This window comes from Dipodomys merriami, unplaced genomic scaffold (genome assembly GCF_024711535.1).
Source record: "Dipodomys merriami isolate MVZ:Mamm:240054 unplaced genomic scaffold, mDipMer1.0.p SCAF_1775, whole genome shotgun sequence".
Taxonomy (NCBI): domain Eukaryota; kingdom Metazoa; phylum Chordata; class Mammalia; order Rodentia; family Heteromyidae; genus Dipodomys; species Dipodomys merriami.
Genome location: NW_027203132.1, coordinates 71,009 through 88,773, shown reverse-complemented (window position 1 = coordinate 88,773; position 17,765 = coordinate 71,009). Strand labels below are relative to the sequence as shown.

General features: G+C 41.9%; 1 pseudogene; it reads right to left on the bottom strand.

Moving 5' to 3' along the window:
- Positions 1 to 5,553: 5,553 nt before the first annotated feature.
- Positions 5,554 to 12,430, bottom strand: LOC138829877 (tubulin beta-2A chain-like; annotated as a pseudogene).
- Positions 12,431 to 17,765: the final 5,335 nt, after the last annotated feature.

Genomic DNA, 17,765 nt, shown 5'->3' with positions numbered 1-17,765 from the left:
ATATGAGGTTCTGATAGTCTAGAGCAGAATTATGTCCACTGATGAAGGTTTATAATTTCAAGTCAAGTAAGAAGGCAATGCCTTCTAGCACCACATCTGAGAACTCAGAATAATAATGGGATTATAATATTTCAAACCATAGGTATGTTATTTTGGGGAATAACAGAGATGGGGGGGGACTGAGATCCAAGGCTAGTCTAGGCAAAGTTTTAGCAAGCAGACCTTATCTCAACAAATTATTCTGGCTAGGTGGTTCATTCCTGAAATCCCAGCTCTGTGGGAGGTGTATGTGAGGGAAGAGCAAAGCCCAAAAATTACTTAAAATACTTAAAGCAAGATGGGGGCAGGAGGTGTGGTAGAATGCATGCCTAGCATGTATGAGGCTTTGAGTCCAATCAAACCATAATACTATTAAAACAACCCAACAGATGTAAGATGTGTTCATTAGCTGATTCAGCTTTTTTCCTCTCTACTAGAAATATTTAGAATTCGGGGAAGCATAGGAGAAGTGTACAGCACAAGTACCATGCAGCTGTACATTATCTATACAGCACTCTTAGCCAACATGCCGAGCACTTGCTGGGTTTCAGTTGTTGGCCTCTGATAAGCAGTCATTAATGTCAGACTCATAGAAAGAGCAGATGAGTTAATTGAGTCAACTGACTTAAATGACTGACATTGAAGCCTATGCAGGGCTGTGATCTTCAGTTCTAGTACTTGGAAAACTAACCCCAACCCCGATGCAAACACATTGGCTCTGCAAACCTGATTGCATCTGCCATCTTGGTGCCTTTTCTCTTTCTATCATCTGTGAGATGGTCTATGAAGTAAATTAAGTCCAGGCCACAATAGAAGATGCTGCCGGGTGCACTGAGATAGACCTGCCGTCATTGGCAGTGGCTGTTTTCAGGGCACTCAGGACTTCTTTTATCACCGGGAAGTCACCATAAGTTCCAATGATAAGGACCACTTTGGGTACAGACTACTATAAGCATTTTAAAGACCCCTCTGTATGGTATTTTCACAATAATAATCATAATAATAAAAAGAAAGCCTTTGTTTCTCTGAAGGTTACAAGAAATGGGTATTTCTGCAGTTTGAACAGCAGGTGGCACTTTTAACTACTTTACAAGTGAGTCCAGTCTGTTGTTTTTGTTATTGTTGTTGCTGATTTAGCTTAGGATAGAAACCTATGTGATATGGTGAGAGGGCAAAAAATCATTTAAAATGATCTTGGAAACATTAAAAAACCTCACCAGTGAAGAGATTGCAGTCTAAAAGTGTACCAAAAATCAAGCCCTGAACTGCTTGTTCTGTATGAGTGTAGCTAGCACACAGACCTTCTGTAGGTAGCTTTCCTTGTCTGGAACAACCTACTCAAGCTGTGTACAAAGGAAAAGAAACAACACTAGAACTTAAAATTTGGAAATGCCCAGTGCAAGTTGAGATGTATGCATTTCCAGAGCCTTCCTAGCACTAGGGGCTTTTGAACAACAATCTCTTCAACAACAATCTCCTTGGCCTTTGCAAGCTGCCTTTTCAGGTATTAGTCAATATGCATACATAGAAAGCCCCCTTGCTGTGTGCTCTGCCACAACACTAAGACCATCAGTGTTGTAGGATGATAGGGAAACTTTTCCCAGGACAGAATGCAGCCATTGTTATGTTTAGCAAATAATTAACCTGTCAAACTGGGCGCCAGTGGCCCTTGACTATAAACCTAGCTACTCAGGAGGCAGAGATCTGAGTATGCCAGTAAAAAACCAGCTTGGGAAGGATAGGCCTTGAGACACTTATCTCCAAGAAACCACCAGAAAACTGGAAGTGGCACTGTGGCTCAAGTGATAGAGAGCTATACTTGAGCTGAAGAACAGAGAGACAGCCCCTAGGCCTAGAGTTCAAGTCCCATGACCAACAAAATAAAGAAAAAGAAAGAAGGAAGGAAAAAAGAAAGAAAGAAAGAAAGAAAGAAAGAAAGAAAGAAAGAAAGAAAGAAAGAAAGAAAGAAAGAAAGAAAGAAAGAAAGAAAGAAAGAAAGAAAGAAAGAAAGAAAGAAAGAAAGAAAGAAAGAAAGAAAGAAAGAAAAAGAAAGAAAGAAAGAAACCTGTCATGATGAGAGATATGGCAAAGCTCAAGCCTTTGCAGATAAAGACATCCTGACCTGGGAGATGGCTCAAAAACAGAGGCACTGTTACCTTCTCCTGGTAAGAACCAAAGCTCCCACTGGAGCCCATACCATTAGAATAGAGCAGATGCCCAGCACATGCCTACAGCCCCAAGTCAGTGTGACCAGAGTGATTAGCAGCCAAGCTTCCAAGTCCCCTTTGATTCCTGCCTCCTGGGCACATTGTGGGCCAGCTCAGAAGGAGGTTTCAGAAGAGCATAAAGAGCCATGAAGCAAAGCAGTCGTGTAGAAACGCAAAGCACATGACTCTCACCTCTGGGATTCCAGAGTTATTCTCAGATTATTTTGTGGATAAGAAGATGTGAGTGAATCATCTTGCTTCCTGAAAAATATCTCTGTATAGGTAGGCACTCTTTGCCTCACACTGAAATGCAACCACTTGTCCAAAGGCTGGTCTCATCTGTGGCCAATAAATTTCCTTTTCCCAGCCATCACCCCTTTAACAGACATCTGTATGTTGGCTGATAGCACATCCATGAATGGAGATGTACCTGTGAAGGGTTTGAAACCATAGTGGTCCATGATGTCCTATCACCATTTCTCTCCCACTGTCATCTCAGAATTAGACCAGAAGCTGGTTGCAATCACAGCACATATCAACACAAGACTGTCAATACCAGAACCTTGTCAAAGTCTACTTTAAAGATACCTTTCAGTTTCAATCTATGTCTGACAGAGTATCTACCCCCTACTTTTTTGGTCTAGGATATGTGTAGCTATAAACTAGGAGACTTTTTTTTTAATTGTATTTTATTTTATTTGAGAACATACTGTACAGGGGGGCTACAATTACATGGGCAGGATAATGCATACATTTCTTACCAAGCATTGCAGCCTCCTTAAACTAGGAGACTTTTAGAGAATAAGATTAGAGAGAATGGGTCTCCTGGACAGGATCTGCTATAGGTACGACAAGTTGGAAGGAAAAAGGAAACAGCATAAGGAAATATCATTAACATGGCCAAAGTGGTCAAAAGACACCTCTCCAATGCAAGAATGTCTGTTCTTGTCAGGCCATGGCCTGGTATGGTGGTGCCACTATACACTCTGGTCCCATTAGAGTAACATAAATGTCATGGCTTCTTCCTTCCACGGCCTAGGCTGACTACCAGAGGTTAATTCCCTGTTTCTACCTCTGCTTTCTAAAAGGGTACACACATCAAGGGGCTTTCTTCTTCCCCCCTACAAATATTCTACCAATGTTCCCTCATTTCACAACTCCTCATTGCCAATCTGGGTGCTGCTTTTCTATGAGTCCTAATGTATCCTCTCCTGAGCCTAACATTTGTTGCCTTTCCTCCTTTTGGTGCTGGGGACTGAACTGAGAGTCATGTGTTTGCCAGGGATGTACTCTACCACTGAGCTGCATCTTCACCTCTGAACTTTGTTTATCATACTTGTCAAGAACTCTATTAAGTATTTGATACAATTACTAAGGTACATGAGAATAAGGGAGATGCTACACTTAGCAATTGGACAAAAAATCACCTATCTATAGGAATCACCTCCACATTAGCTTGTGTGGCAATGAATGCAGAGCTCTGGCTAGGAGAAAACAAAAGTCATGCCTGAAAAATACATGGGGGTCTACTGGTAAAATTATCAACAGGAGTTTTCTAAGGAGTGAGGCATGAGTCATTAATTATGAACCAAGAACTACTTCTTCAAAAGTGTAAAGAAATAAGCCAAAGCCACCAGAAAAGACTCATGAAAAGACTCATAAATGAGTACTTAAGAGAAAACAAAAATGTTCTTAGTCAAACACTGGTAGATAGGATGGGTGGTGCCTCCATCACAGCTTGGCCTCAATCCTTAACCCACTGAGGAATGAGAGTGCCTTGGCCAGGCCTGCCTTCAGTTCTGACCCAGCAACCTTAGAAGATTTGGGGTCATCCAACCTGGTCAGTTCTAGGACTAGAGTCCTAGGGGAGTCAACACTTACTCCCTAGGACTCCCACAATGGAAGCTATTTGCACTTTGATCTCCCTGGGGCAAGGACACAAAACCTGCTTCTAGTCATAGATCACTCTCTGGGACAGTTTTACTTTCTAATGAGTGAGACCAGCTTGGCTTAAAGACCTCTATCCCACCCCTCCCTACCCTACCCCAACCTCAGGCCTGGTAGAGGAAAACTTACGGAACTTACCATCTCCCAACTTTACTAGCAACAAGGGACTTGCACCTCACCCAGAAGTACCTTTTCCTTAGAGCTTTCTATAATTTGCCATATTCCCATAGCCCTGTTTCTGAAGAAAAAGGTGCTCTTACAGGTTATTGGTGGCCATGGAGGAATGCTTGGCACAGACAACCTGCCTGGAGCCTCACTGAAAGAAGAATGAAAGATTCTGGCAAAAAGAACCAGTGACTGATTTGGCCTCCAGTGAAAACAGAAGTGTTTACCTTTTTCCTGGCTATTGTAGGTTCTAAGCAATTGAGATTTCTGTTTCACTCACGTAAAGTAAACATACCCAACAGGCTAGATCCAGCCATCCCTTATATCCTTACAACACCCTGTGGGCCTCAGACAGCTTTGACTGCTGGAAAAGTGAACGTGAGAATGGGTCATTGGGACAGGCCATGTCTCCCCTCCTCTCCTTGACTTGGAAGTACTGTGTCAAGCAGTTCTTGATACACTATGGGACTGGTCAGCTTCTCAGCCTCTCACTCCCTCAAACAGCTAGAGTCACTTCTGTACTTAAAGCTCCAGACACCTTGAGAAACTACCCTGGAAACCAGGAACTTGCACTCATCCTGTGAGTGCTGCTTCATTGCCAATTGAACTCTAAACACAGGGATCAGTGTTCCTGATACTGTTTCTGGGGAATGTGACTGAAATCCCTCTGATGGGACATGAGACAAGAACCTGTGGTTGTCTGAAGAAGTAGCATCTGGATCTAGTTTTCTTTCTCTTCAAACTGCTTTTTTGCTACTTGCATGCTTTTGAGAGATTGAAAACTATAAAACTGGGCCAGGGGGAAAAACAACATTGGCACTTGTCATCCTCCTCTTCAAAATAGCAGAAAAACCATGAATTTAATACTCCTCTTGAGTACCAGTCCTATATTGTTAAGATTAAATCCTTCTGGCCAAATTTATATTTCAAATACACTGAAAGAATAAAAAGGATTCTAAAGAAGAATAAGGGCTCAGGGTATAAAATGTATACTTCTTTATTTATACAAATAGGGTTTTAAAACAATCATATTTAAAAGAAATCTGCATTTTTACATTCACCGTCAGTGAGTTCCTGACAGAGAAGGCTGAGCATGATGATACATAGCAAGGTCCCACTGCAGGACAACAGTAGCTCAGGAAAGCACCATTTATTTGAGAAGCCGTAGGCGGGCTCTGGCATTCCTGTTGCACTGCTAGCAATGGGAAGTCTTAAACCTCTTCTTCCACAAGACTTCTTCAAATTCCCCCTGTTTATCAGCAGTGGCATCTTTGCATTGCTGGTACTTGGACACCGGGTTGTTGATGTTGCTCTCAGCCTCAGTGAACTCCGTCTCATCCATACCCTTGCCTGTATACCAGTGCAAGAATGCCTTGTGCTGCAACATGGCACTGAACTGCTCTGAGGTGTGCTTGAAGGGTTCCTGGATGGCCGTGTTGTTACCAATGAATGTGGCCAACATCGTGAGGCCATGTGGGGGGATGTCACACACAAGTGTCTTCACGTTGTTGGGGATCCATTCTGCAAAGTAGCTGCTTATTTGTTCTGCAAGTTGAGCATCTGCTCATCCACCTCCTTCATGGACATGCGGCCTCGGAAGATGGCAGCCGCTATCAGGTAGCAGCCATGGTGGGGATCACAGGTTACCATCGTGTTCTTGGTGTCAAACATCTGCTGGGTGAGCTTGGGCCCTGAAAGAGCATTGTACTGCTGGCTGGCATGGCTGGACAGGGTGCAAGGCCAGGCATGAAGAAGTTCAGGCAGGGGAAGGACACCATGTTCACAGCCAGCTTGCTCAGGTCTGCATTCAGCTGGGCAGGGAAGCACAGGCAGATGGTGACCTTGCTCATGGTAGCCAACACCAGGTGGTTCAGGTCTCCATAGGTGGGCATGGGCAGCTTCAGGGTGCAAAAGCAGATGTCATACAGGGCCTCGTTGTCAATGTAGAATGTTTCATCTGCATTTTCCACCAACTGGTGGACAGACAAGATGGTGTTGTAGGGTTAGGTGAGGATGATAGGGTTAGGTGGATAAAGGCTCAGCCCAGCACTGGGAACTAGTGTCTGGACGTTAGGGAGGAGGGGTGCCTGTTAGCCATCTCCTATGGACTATGATGACATATCAAATATGAAGTTGTCTGGTCTGAAACTCTGGCCAAATGGTTCCGATCTCACTGAGTCTAAGGTGCCAGTGTCCAACATCTTGGGCAAGGGCATGACACTGAAGGTGTTCATGATGCTGTCTGGGAACTCCTCTCGGATCTTATTGAGAATCAGGGTGCCCATGCCTGACCTGGTGCCACCTCCCAGGGAGTAGTGCAGCTAGAAACCCTGGAGACAGCCACACCTTTCTGCTCACCACTTCCAACACTGACTCCACCAGCGCGGCTCCCTCTGTGTAGTGGCCCTTGGCCCAGTTATTGCCTGCCCTGTTCTGGCCTATCAGACACAAAGACATGATGAGACACATACTCCAGGAATAATGACTGTGCTATATGCATTGTGAAGACTATAGGCTCCTCTGAGCAACTTTGGCTATTATTTTAGATACACTTTGGTGAAATAAAGGAAATGTTTTCTTTTTTTGGGTCCAGTCATGGGCCTGAACTCTGGGCCTGGGCGTTGTCCCTCAGCTCTTCAGCTCAAGGCTAGTGCTCTACCACTTAAGCCACAGCACCACTTCTGGCTTTTATTTCCTGCTTATATGGTGCTGAGGAATCGAACCCAGGGCCTCATGCATGCAAGGCAAGCACTGTACTGCTGAGCCACCTTCCTAGCCCTCAGGAAATGTTTTCAATGTGTCTGGGACCCTACAAATCACCCAGGTTCTAAAGAAAGTAAAGACAATGTGGAGGAAGATACATTTTAACCCAAACCACGTGCGTACTTCTAAAAATGAGCAGAGCCTGGGGATGGGAAGGGGTCTCAGTGGTAGAGTGCTTGCCTCACATGCACAATGCCGTGGGATCGATTCCTCAACACCACATAAACAGAAAAAGCCAGAAGAGATGCTGTGGTTCAAGCGGTAGAGTGCTTGCCTTGAGCTGAAGAGCTGAGGTACAGTGCTCAGGCCCAGAGTTCAAGCCCCACGACCGACCAAAAAAAAATGAACAGAGCCTGCCTCAATACTGGAAAAGTACTTACTTTCACAGGAGGAACAGGAGAACAGAATGGTAAGAGGGAAGCTAAGCTGCAGGCACTTGTCTGCACCTTGCTCATACATAGCTGTGCTTTGATTTCTGGTGTCCTGAAGTGGTTCCCTGTTATTGCCAGGTATTTGAAATGGCCAGCAGCGCTGAAACCTTGTTGGAGGCATTCCCTGCTCGCTGTTCATTCCCTTCAGAGGCTGTTTGCAGACTGGCATTTATCTGTGCTGATTGAGTGGCCAGGGACATGACTCCCATGGACTGAAATAGGTAGGTTAGGTGAGGATGATATCTAGATGGATAAAGGCTCAGCTCAGCTCTGGGAACTGGAGTGCCTGGATGTTAGGAAGGAGGGGTGCCTATTAGCCATCTTCCATGGACCATGCTGACCTACTAAATATGAAGTGTCTGGTCTGAAACTCTATGGTTCCAATCTTACTGAGTCTAAGGTGCCAGGCTCTACGTCCACCATGATGGCCCGAGGAACATATTTGTTGCCTGTGGGAACAAGAGTTGACTTAGGCCTATACTTGACAAGGAACTTAGGGGCAGAGCTTATGATTCTAAGTGGCTCTCAGCATTCATTACAGAAATTACAGCATTTCAGACATGGAAACAGAAAAGATATCTTGAGAATGAATCACCATGCAAGAGGCTTCAGCAACTTTAAGGACGTTTGCAGTTGTCTATTTCCATGCATTTCATTCCTTTGCTTTGGGCATGGTGGCTGAAATCTCAGCTACTCAGGAGGCAAAGATGAGCATCAGGCTTTGAGTCTAATGGGGCAAAAGAAAGATGACAACACCTTTTCTTGTTGTTGTTGTTCATGGTGGGGCTTGAACTCTGAGCCTGGGCTGAGTCCCTCAGCTCTTCAGCTCAAGGCTAGCACTCTATCACTTGAGCCACAGTCCCACTTTCAGTTTTCTGAGTTGTTTATTGTAGATAAGGTCTCAGGGGCTTTCCTGCCCAGGCTGAATTTGAACCATGATTCTCATTTCTCAGCCTCCTGAGTAGCTAGGATTACTGGTGTGAGTCATCATTGCCTATCAGCAAGAACCTTTCTCTTTTTTTGTTAATTTTATTTTTATTGTAAAGGTGCTGTATAAAGGAGTTACAGTTACATGAGTAAGGAAATGAGAACATTTATTGTTGAACATTGTTACCCACTCCTTTGTTGTTCTCCCTTTCCTTCCCCAATTAAAAGTAGCTAGGTGCAGAGCACCATTGGCTCATGCCTATAATCTTAGCAACTGTGGATTTGGAGATCAAAGGATCGCTGTTCAAAGCCAGCCTCGGCAGGAAAGTCTGTGAGAGTCTTATCTCCAATAAACTAATAGAAAACCAGAAATGGCACTGTGGCTTAAGTGGTATGGCTGCTTGTCTTGAACAGAAGAGTTGGGGCACAGTGCATAGGCCCAGAGTTTAAGCGCCACTGCTGACAAAAAAACAAACAAAACAAAAGAGCCAGGTGTGGCTCTTCAGCAAGTAAATGTAGAGGAATTCAAGTATAATGCTTTCCTGGGGAAAATACATAAAATACATATTTCTTGTGTTATAATGTTTCAATAATTGTTATCAAATAGCACATTTCCCTGTATTCAAATACTCAGAGCAACCTTGGGCAATTACTTGCAATTTGCCATTTAACCTGATTTTTCAAAAGGGATATCAGTTAAAATAATATAAACATGAGTTTGAGATTGCCCCCTTCCTAAACAATCACATGAAGAAAACTGGCCATCCTTCCTGATATGCAGGATCTAATAAAGACACAACATAAAATACTGCTCATAGGAGTGACACAATCCCACACAACTCTCAACCAAGGAACCACAAGATTAAAGTCTTATATCTTACTTAAGCAATATCAACACAAAATACCAAGGTGAGGACATCCCCAAATGTAGATCCATAAAACTCAAATACATTAAATAGCTCTGTCCTTTTGTTTGCACTTTTTCATTGGTTTATTACACAGGAAAACCAATTATCTACGATTCTGTTTGTATACAATAATGTAGAATGGAAACTCTTTATATAAAATTAAATGAATTTCACATTGACATTTACAAAAACTGAAAATCTACTCTGTAGACTTCAGTAAGGTTGTTTGTATTAGGAAAGACAATATGAATCATTTAAAAGCAGTGTTTACACATTATTATTGGGTTTTTCTACATCACAACAATGTTTTTTACTTTAAAAACCTTAAAAAGAATTTATTGTTGGCTAAGTATTCATATTCAAAATGCTGAAGTCCAGAAGTGTTATAGATTTCAGGGTGAGACACTTTATTTATGCTTTGTGATTTGGACTATTCACATATATATTAGTGACTGAACATCCCTCTTTAAAATTTTAAAATTTTCAATTTCAAAAATTTTCTTTTTAGAAATTTAATCTGTATTTTAAAGAGGGCAATGCAACTGGGCTCTGGTTGCTGAAGGGTGAAATTCTAGCTACTCAAAAGTCTGAGATCTTAGGATCGCAGATTGAAGCCAGCTGGGGCAGGAAATTCTGGGAGACTCTTATCTCCAAGAAACTACCTGAAATAGTTGGTGCCATGCCACCTCCTATGCCACCTCTGCATGAGATCGTGTTAGACAAAGAGCTTTAAGGAAGCATGCCTGCAGGAAGAGGGTGTTGGTTCAAGGCATCCCATACACTTGGCTGCACCTTTATAGCCTCTACCTTTATTCTTACTATATTCTTCTTGGCTGTACATTCGTTGCTTTTATTCTCATTTTGGCTATTTTTCTATTGATCCGTGAACAGAGCATGTTGTTTCTTTCCAGTCCAATGGAGATGACTTCTCTAAATAATAAAGACTAGGACCAAAGATTAAATGTGGGCGATGCCCCAATCAATCTATCATCTGATGTGACGCTGCCTCCAAAAACTCCTACAACTTCACAAGCGGTTTTGCAGCTCACGCATAGTAAACATAAAAACTTAAAATTTCCAAATATGTTACAACAAGCAGAATTAATGAATTAAACTAAGCTAGAAGGAGTTATCCCAGAAGCCCAGAGAGTTCTAAAAAAAGGAACCCCTGATAATAAAAGGAAAAGAAAGATTGAAGAGATGAAGGACAATGCCTATGCCCAGAGTTGAAACCCCATGACAAGAAAAAAAAATCCAGGTGTGGCTAGTCAGCAAGTACAGGTAGGGGGAATTCAGTAAAAGGCTTTCCTGAGGAATTCACAAGTGTATACTCAAAAATTAAAACAAAATATATGGTGGAGTGGCTCAGGTGGATACAGCGCTTGACTTACAAGATGGAGGCCCCAAATTCGAACTACAATACCACCCTAAGAAAGGCAGGAACTCCTTCCTTGTCATTAGTATTCCTAGGGACCTATTCTGCCACGGTATTGGAAGCCAGTTGGGAGACACTCACTAGCTGCCTCATTGTAATACACCTCGATTCTCTGCAGCTGTAAGCTGCTGTCTACATAGTAGTTTCCAGTGCAGTCAATGTTGTGCTCATTGCTTAGCATTTCCCAAAACTGAGATGGAAATAGAAGTGTATTATGGCCTAGAATGTTAACTGTCCAAACAATGGATTTTAAAATAACTATAAGAAACCCAAGTCCTGTTGACACAACTATTTTTGTAAAAAAATTAGATTTTTTAAATTAAAAAAGCACAAAAATTGATAGTATTTTAGCTTTGTTAATCTCTTTGCTATCTTGCTGAATAGAAGACATCTGGGTTCTCCTATGAGTATTCTATCTTATGGGATACCATATTCTGTTTGGATTCTATGACCAGAACCTGGTCTTATATGGACATTAAGTTGCCAAAGCAGTAACTTGAAGACTCAGCTAGAAGGGTCTCCAGAACCCCAAGGGTCCTCAGAGCATACACTGATTTAGACAACCACTGATTTAGAAAACACCCAACTTAAGGGAACTGAGTTAGGGCATGAAAACTCAGAGAAATTTGCATTAAGGTGGACGAACTGTTCTCAATTATCTGATACTCATCAGTTGACAAAAAGGGAATCCTCTGTATCTGTCAGCTCAAAGACACTGCACTCCTTTCATTCAAATCAGACCAAAAATGCATTAGTCTATTCCCAGGAAACTAAGTACAATGACTTGAGTCTCAGGTAAGACAAAGACATGCAAGCCTTGCTTAAAAAACCACACCCACCTGGGCCACACAAATTAGGGAAATTGGGGAAACTATCTGGGGGACTTGATTTCCAGGAGGTTAGGGACTACTATGGAGCCCCACCTACCTCAGCCTAGACATGACCACCACCACCTGCACCCTCCAACCCCATCCTCTTCCTCCTCATCCCCCTAAATTTGAGACTAGGATCCTAGGCCAGTGTCATGCTCCCCTTTGCGCCAATCTGGTTGCCACAGTGGCTTGCCGGTATGTACATGATCTCCCTCACGGTGTAGGGCTGCAGAGCAGTTGGATGCGTGTCCTCAGCAGTGGTGTACACAGAGGCAAACAGGTAGGGCTGGGGAGCAGGAATCTGACACAGCCAACTCAGATCCCCATTTAAACCTCTGGTTGTTACAGGGGCAGAGGAGATGGGGTGGACTTGATAGGCAGAGCCAGTAGGTGCTCCAGCTCATTCTCCCTACTGCTGGGTAATCAGAGATAGCTACCTGTTATCACTTAGCCCTGGCATCCAGCTGTCAGCCTCAAGTCAATTAGCACAGCTGCCACTCTATTTGGAACCTCTTGTCACACTGCCATCCACGTCCCACCCTGACTCACAAGAGAGGCTGAACCCTGGGATCCAGGAAGCAAGAGGAGGGGCTTCCTTTACACAAGGTACTTGTGCCAGAAGCCAAGAACAAGCCTACCTTCTATTTTTGATAGGAGGGCCTAGAACTGAAGGGGCACGTTCAGCTGTGATCCCAAGAACAAGCACAAACTGTTGGATTCCATGACTGATTTCCATTCTGGGAAGAGTCAGGGGCTTAGGGCCTTGCCTTCATACTCAGGTTTTCTTTTCTTTTCTCTTAAAAGCAGCTTGCTTTATTACTTAAGCCATAGGTCTACTACAGTCTACTTTTTGTTTCATTTGGCTTTTGCTCCAAGCATGAGAACTCAGCTCCTGCTCTGTGTGTGTGTGTGTGTGTGTGTGTGTGTGTGTGTGTGTGTGTGTGTGTGTGTGTGTGTGTGTGTGTGTGTGTGTGTGTGTGTGTGTGTGTGTGTGTGTGTGTGTGTGTGTGTGTGTGTGTGTGTGGCCGGAGTTAGGCACGTTGGTGTTAGGGCTTGAAATTAAGGCCTGGTGACTCTTTTTGAGATTTTTACTATTATTGAGATTAGGTGATTACCTAAATTTCTCTTATTTCAGAATATTGTGGAATAGTGATATTTAGTTGAAGTCACAAACATATTTTAACCTTCACAATGCAAATTGTCATTATTATGGTTGTTAAAGTTTGTGAATTCTATAAGCTTTGACAATACAATTCTATAAGCTTTGACAATACAATTATTTCTCCCAGGTGATATATACATTTCTTTCCTTTTGCTTATTGTAAGACGTTCTGTCTTTCACTCTCATTCCTCTCCTCTCTTTCTGAGGTTTTATTGATTTACTTAGTTAACTGAAGGGTAGGTGGCTCTACTACTTGAGCCACAGCTAAACTTCTGCCTTCTTTAAGTGATTAATATGAGGCAAGAATTCCATGGGTAGTCCAGGGCAGTACAGAAAGGCTTGAAATCTGATGATCAGAGTTCAAAGTCAGCCTGGGCAGAAAAGTCAATGGGACTCTTATCTCCAGTCAACCTAATAGGTGGAAGATAGTAGAGCTGTAGCCTTGAGCAAAACACTTCAATTTTAAGTCCCTCAACTGAACACACTGAAGCAAGTTTCATGGACTTTCCTGTCCAGTATGGCTTTGAACCATGACCTACAGATTTCCGTTTCCTTAGCATTCAGAATTGTAAGTGTGAGTCAACATTTACAAATCTTTAATTACCTCTTCTTTCACCTTTTCAGTTATTTATTCTTTCTTTCTTTCCTTTTGACATTTGTTATTAGGCGCTAGCTCTTATGCTGTTTTTTTGTTTCCCTTGAAACTACCATGCCCTACAACTTTGACCACAGGTAAACTACAGGCTGTTTTTCTTTTTTGCAGCTCTTTTTCTAGGGCTTAAACTCAGGTCACAGTGACTGAGGTTCTATTTTTTTTAATTGAGTGGTGGTTCTTAGGTCTTGAAATTAAGTCAAGATGACTTTCCTTGAGGTTTATTTATTTTTACCTTAATAGTAGCTGGTTTCACTACTTGAGCCACAGCTCAACTTTTGCATTTTTTGTGGTTAATAGGAGATTAGAATATCAATAGAAAGTCAAGAGCATTACAGAAAGGACTGAAATCTGAGAATCATGGTTCAATGCCAGTCTTGGGCAAGAAAGTCAATGAGACAATTATCTCTAACAACCACCAAGAGGTTAGAAGAAGTAGACCTGTAGCCATGAGCAAAACATAGCAAGTTCAAGCCCCCATACTGAACACAGTAAAATATGTCTCCTGTACTTTCCTGCCTGGGCTGGCTTTGAACCACAGTCCTCAGTTTTCAGTAATCTGAGCAGGTAGACTTACAGTTTTGATTTAGAAAGCCTTAATAGCTCCTTTTCCACCTTTTCATTTATTTGATTGTCCCTTCCCCCTTTTTCAAAGTTTATGTCCTTTATTATTAGGGCCTACTCATTTATGCTCAGTATTTAATTAATTAATTTATTGATATTGTCAGTTGGGGGCTTGAACTCAATGCCTAGGAACTGTCTGTCAGGGACACAGCAGGTACACTACTATTTTCAGACACAGTGCCACTTCTACTTAGTTGGAAAAAAAACAGTCACCAGGGGACTTTTTAGCCGAGGCTGGCTTCCAAATGTGATTCTCAGATCTAAGCTTCCTGAGTAGCAAGGATTACAGGCATGAGCCAGAGGCACCTGGCTTGTTTTTTTAGATCAAAACTAGCAGGCTCTACATTTAGGCCACACTACTTCACTGTCCATGAGATTTTTGGCCTTTTGTTTTTTGCTCAAAGCTAGCAGGAACAAAAACTCAACTCCTGAGGGTTCTTTTGGGGGGGGAGGGGAGGCTTGAATTCAAGGCCTAGTGACTATGAGGGTTGTTTTGTTTTATTTTGGGTATTTTGTTTTTCATTTCAAAGCTAGCAGGCTCTACTACTTGAGCCTCAGCTCAACTTCTGCCTCTATTTTTCTTTTAGTGGTTAATAGTAGATAAGAGTCCCATGGGAACCAAGGCACTACACAGTATCCTAAAATCTAAGGATTACAGTTTAAAGCCAGCCTGGGCTAGAAAGTCCATCAGACTCATCTCCAATTAACCAGATGAGACAGGAAGTAGTATTTTTAAACTTGAGTAAAAACCCTCAAGTTCAAGCCCATGTCTAGCACACTCAAAAAGAAGTTAGTTGGACTTTCCTGCCCAGGCTGGATTCGAACTGTAATCTTTACATTTCAGCTTGGATTAAAGATATGAGTCTATATTATAAAAAACTAATTGGCTCTTTTCTTCTTCACATACATTTATTTATTTGTTGGTTCTCTCTCTTGTTTTTAGGGCCTCACCAATCTTGCTGAAGGATAGAATGCTCTAAAAGTTTAGTAACAGTTGCAATTTGGTTCATTTTTTGGTTTTGGTGATTAGTAGGAGGGAAGTATAGACACTCCCACAAGGTCCTGAATTATACTGATTGCGGTTCATTGTCAGAGGACAAGGAAAGTTCATGAAATTCTTATCTCAAATTAACCCCCAAAAGATTGGAAATGGTCAAGCAAAAACTTGTAGATCATATCCCAGAAAGGAACACACACACACTCATACACACATACACACACACACACACACACACACACACACACACACACACACACACACACACACACAATGGGCTTTTTACACACACATACACACACACACACACACACACAATGGGCTTTCCTGTCCTGGCTGGCTTGGAATAGTAATGCTCGATTTCAGTGTTTTGAGTAGCTAGAATTTCAAGTGTGAGCCACCAGTTTCTTGTTAATTTTTATCATTTCTAAGACTCTTTGTGCTCTCTTGTACTTTTTTAAAAATTTATTTTGTGGTTGTCTTAGTGCTAGATCTGTTTTTCACTTACCTTTTTATAAAACTTTTTTTTCTTAGCTTTATCTTAGCTTTTTTTAGGCTCAAGGTTGCTGCTCTACCACTTCAGCCACAGTTCCACTTCTTTTTGCTGATTAGTTGGGAATAGGAGGCTCATTGACTTTCCTGGGCCCTTGAATTCCTGTGGGACACTTCTGTCCTATTTACCACCAAAAGATAAAGAGAGTGGGGCAGAAGTTGATCTGTGGTTCAAATAAGAAAGCCTGCTAGCTTTGAATTTAAAAAAATACTTGGAAGTCTAATTCTGGTACTAATTGTACACTATTCAAACAAAACAAAACAAAACAAAAAACAAAAACAACTTATGCGCAGTGACCAGGTAATTAGGATTCCTAACTGATAATCTGAACTCATTTCCCAAAGCCTTTTTAAGATATATATGGTCATTTGTGTCAGCTGAGGAGAGATTAAAGAACAAGGCTTTACAGGCCAGTTACTCAGGACTTGGAAATCAGGATCCATTGGCAAAGCTTTTCAGAAAATGACTAAAAACTCACTCTTCACAATTCCAAATTGTTCTTCCTTCTGTGCAAGGGAAAGAGGGATGAGAAGGAAGAAATATGGGAACTAAGAAACCTCAAACAAGGTAAGTTATGTTAACTTTATTAGATAAAGTAAAACATAGGTGTACGGTGTGCATTCCAGAAAAGGACATGTCACCTCTGTGTGGATCCCAGTTAATTTAGTTAATCGATGGTAAGAAGTAAAACCCACTATTGTATTTATAGAAAGGAGGTACATGGCAGGCAAGTCAGTTCACTAACTTCAAGGATTTTGAACATAAAGGAGTGAAAGTGTTTGATTCTGTTTGGGCAACAGGAAGGAACAGAGCTGAGGAGGACTGAGATGTGCAGACATTCCCCAAGAAAGATCTCACTGACATCAATTCTTCAGATGCATGCTGGTTGCCAGTGGCTTATGCCTGTAATACTACTCAGAAGGCTTAGATCTGAGGATTGTGGTTTGAAGCCATCTGGGATAAGAAAGTTTGTAAGTCTTTTATGTTTTACAACTCAAGAATATTCATATTTGTTGCTAATTGCAACCCAAGGCAGTGCAATAGGATACCAAGCTGAAGAAAATTAGAAAATACCAGACAGGTATAGAGAAAAAGAAAAAAAAATCAATGAGGACCTTGGGTACCAAGGCTTACTGGCACCTGGGCCCCAGGTCACACAAGCAATCATATTTATTTGAATTCATGCTGGGAATGTTACCATGGATACATGCAAAAATGAAGCTTCTATATTGCAATCAGAGCCACCACAGTGAGTGAGAAACACTGGTTCCCTTTTTGTTTTGAGAAAGGAGAATGCAACCCAGAGAAAATCCAGACATTTGGTCTATTTTATCTAGCTTCCTAGGTTAAGTTGTCAATTCTTTTACCTCCCAGGCTTCAAGGCCTTTAAAGCACTATGGAAGGGGGCAATAGTTTAACCCTCTCCAGAGCTGTGCTTTTTTGTAAAATTGTGAAAATACCATACAGAGGAGTACAATTACATTGGCAAGATAGTGAGTACATTTCTTATCAAGCATTCTTACCTCCTCCTTTGTTTCCCCTTACCATCCCTTCCCCTCTCAACCCCCCTTCTCTCCCTCCATCCCCCACCGAAGTTGTAAAGTTCGTTTTTCAACATAACATCTTATACATTTCATTGTTGTAATGGGGTCACCTGTAACCCTATTTATATATTTATTTATTGATTGATTTTTTTATTGTGAAAATACCATACAGAGGAGTTACAATTGCATGGGCAAGATAATGAGTACATTTCTTATTAAGCATTGTTGCCTCCTCCTTTGTTTTCCCTTCCTATCCCTTTCCATCTCCCATCCCTCCCCCCATCCCTCCCCACACCCCTCCCTCCCGCTCTTCCTACCCCCCCCAAGTTGTAAAGTTCGCTTTTCGACATAATGTGTTGTACATCTCATTGTTGCAATGGGTCCACCAGTATCCCTATTTAAACAATTTGTTTTTCTTCCCTTCCTTTCCACAAATTATACCAACATCAAATACAGTGAAAGCAGGGCTAATACCATGGGGGAGGTACATATAAAGCAACAAAGAAATCATTTTATAAGTATGTTGGAAACAATCTCAA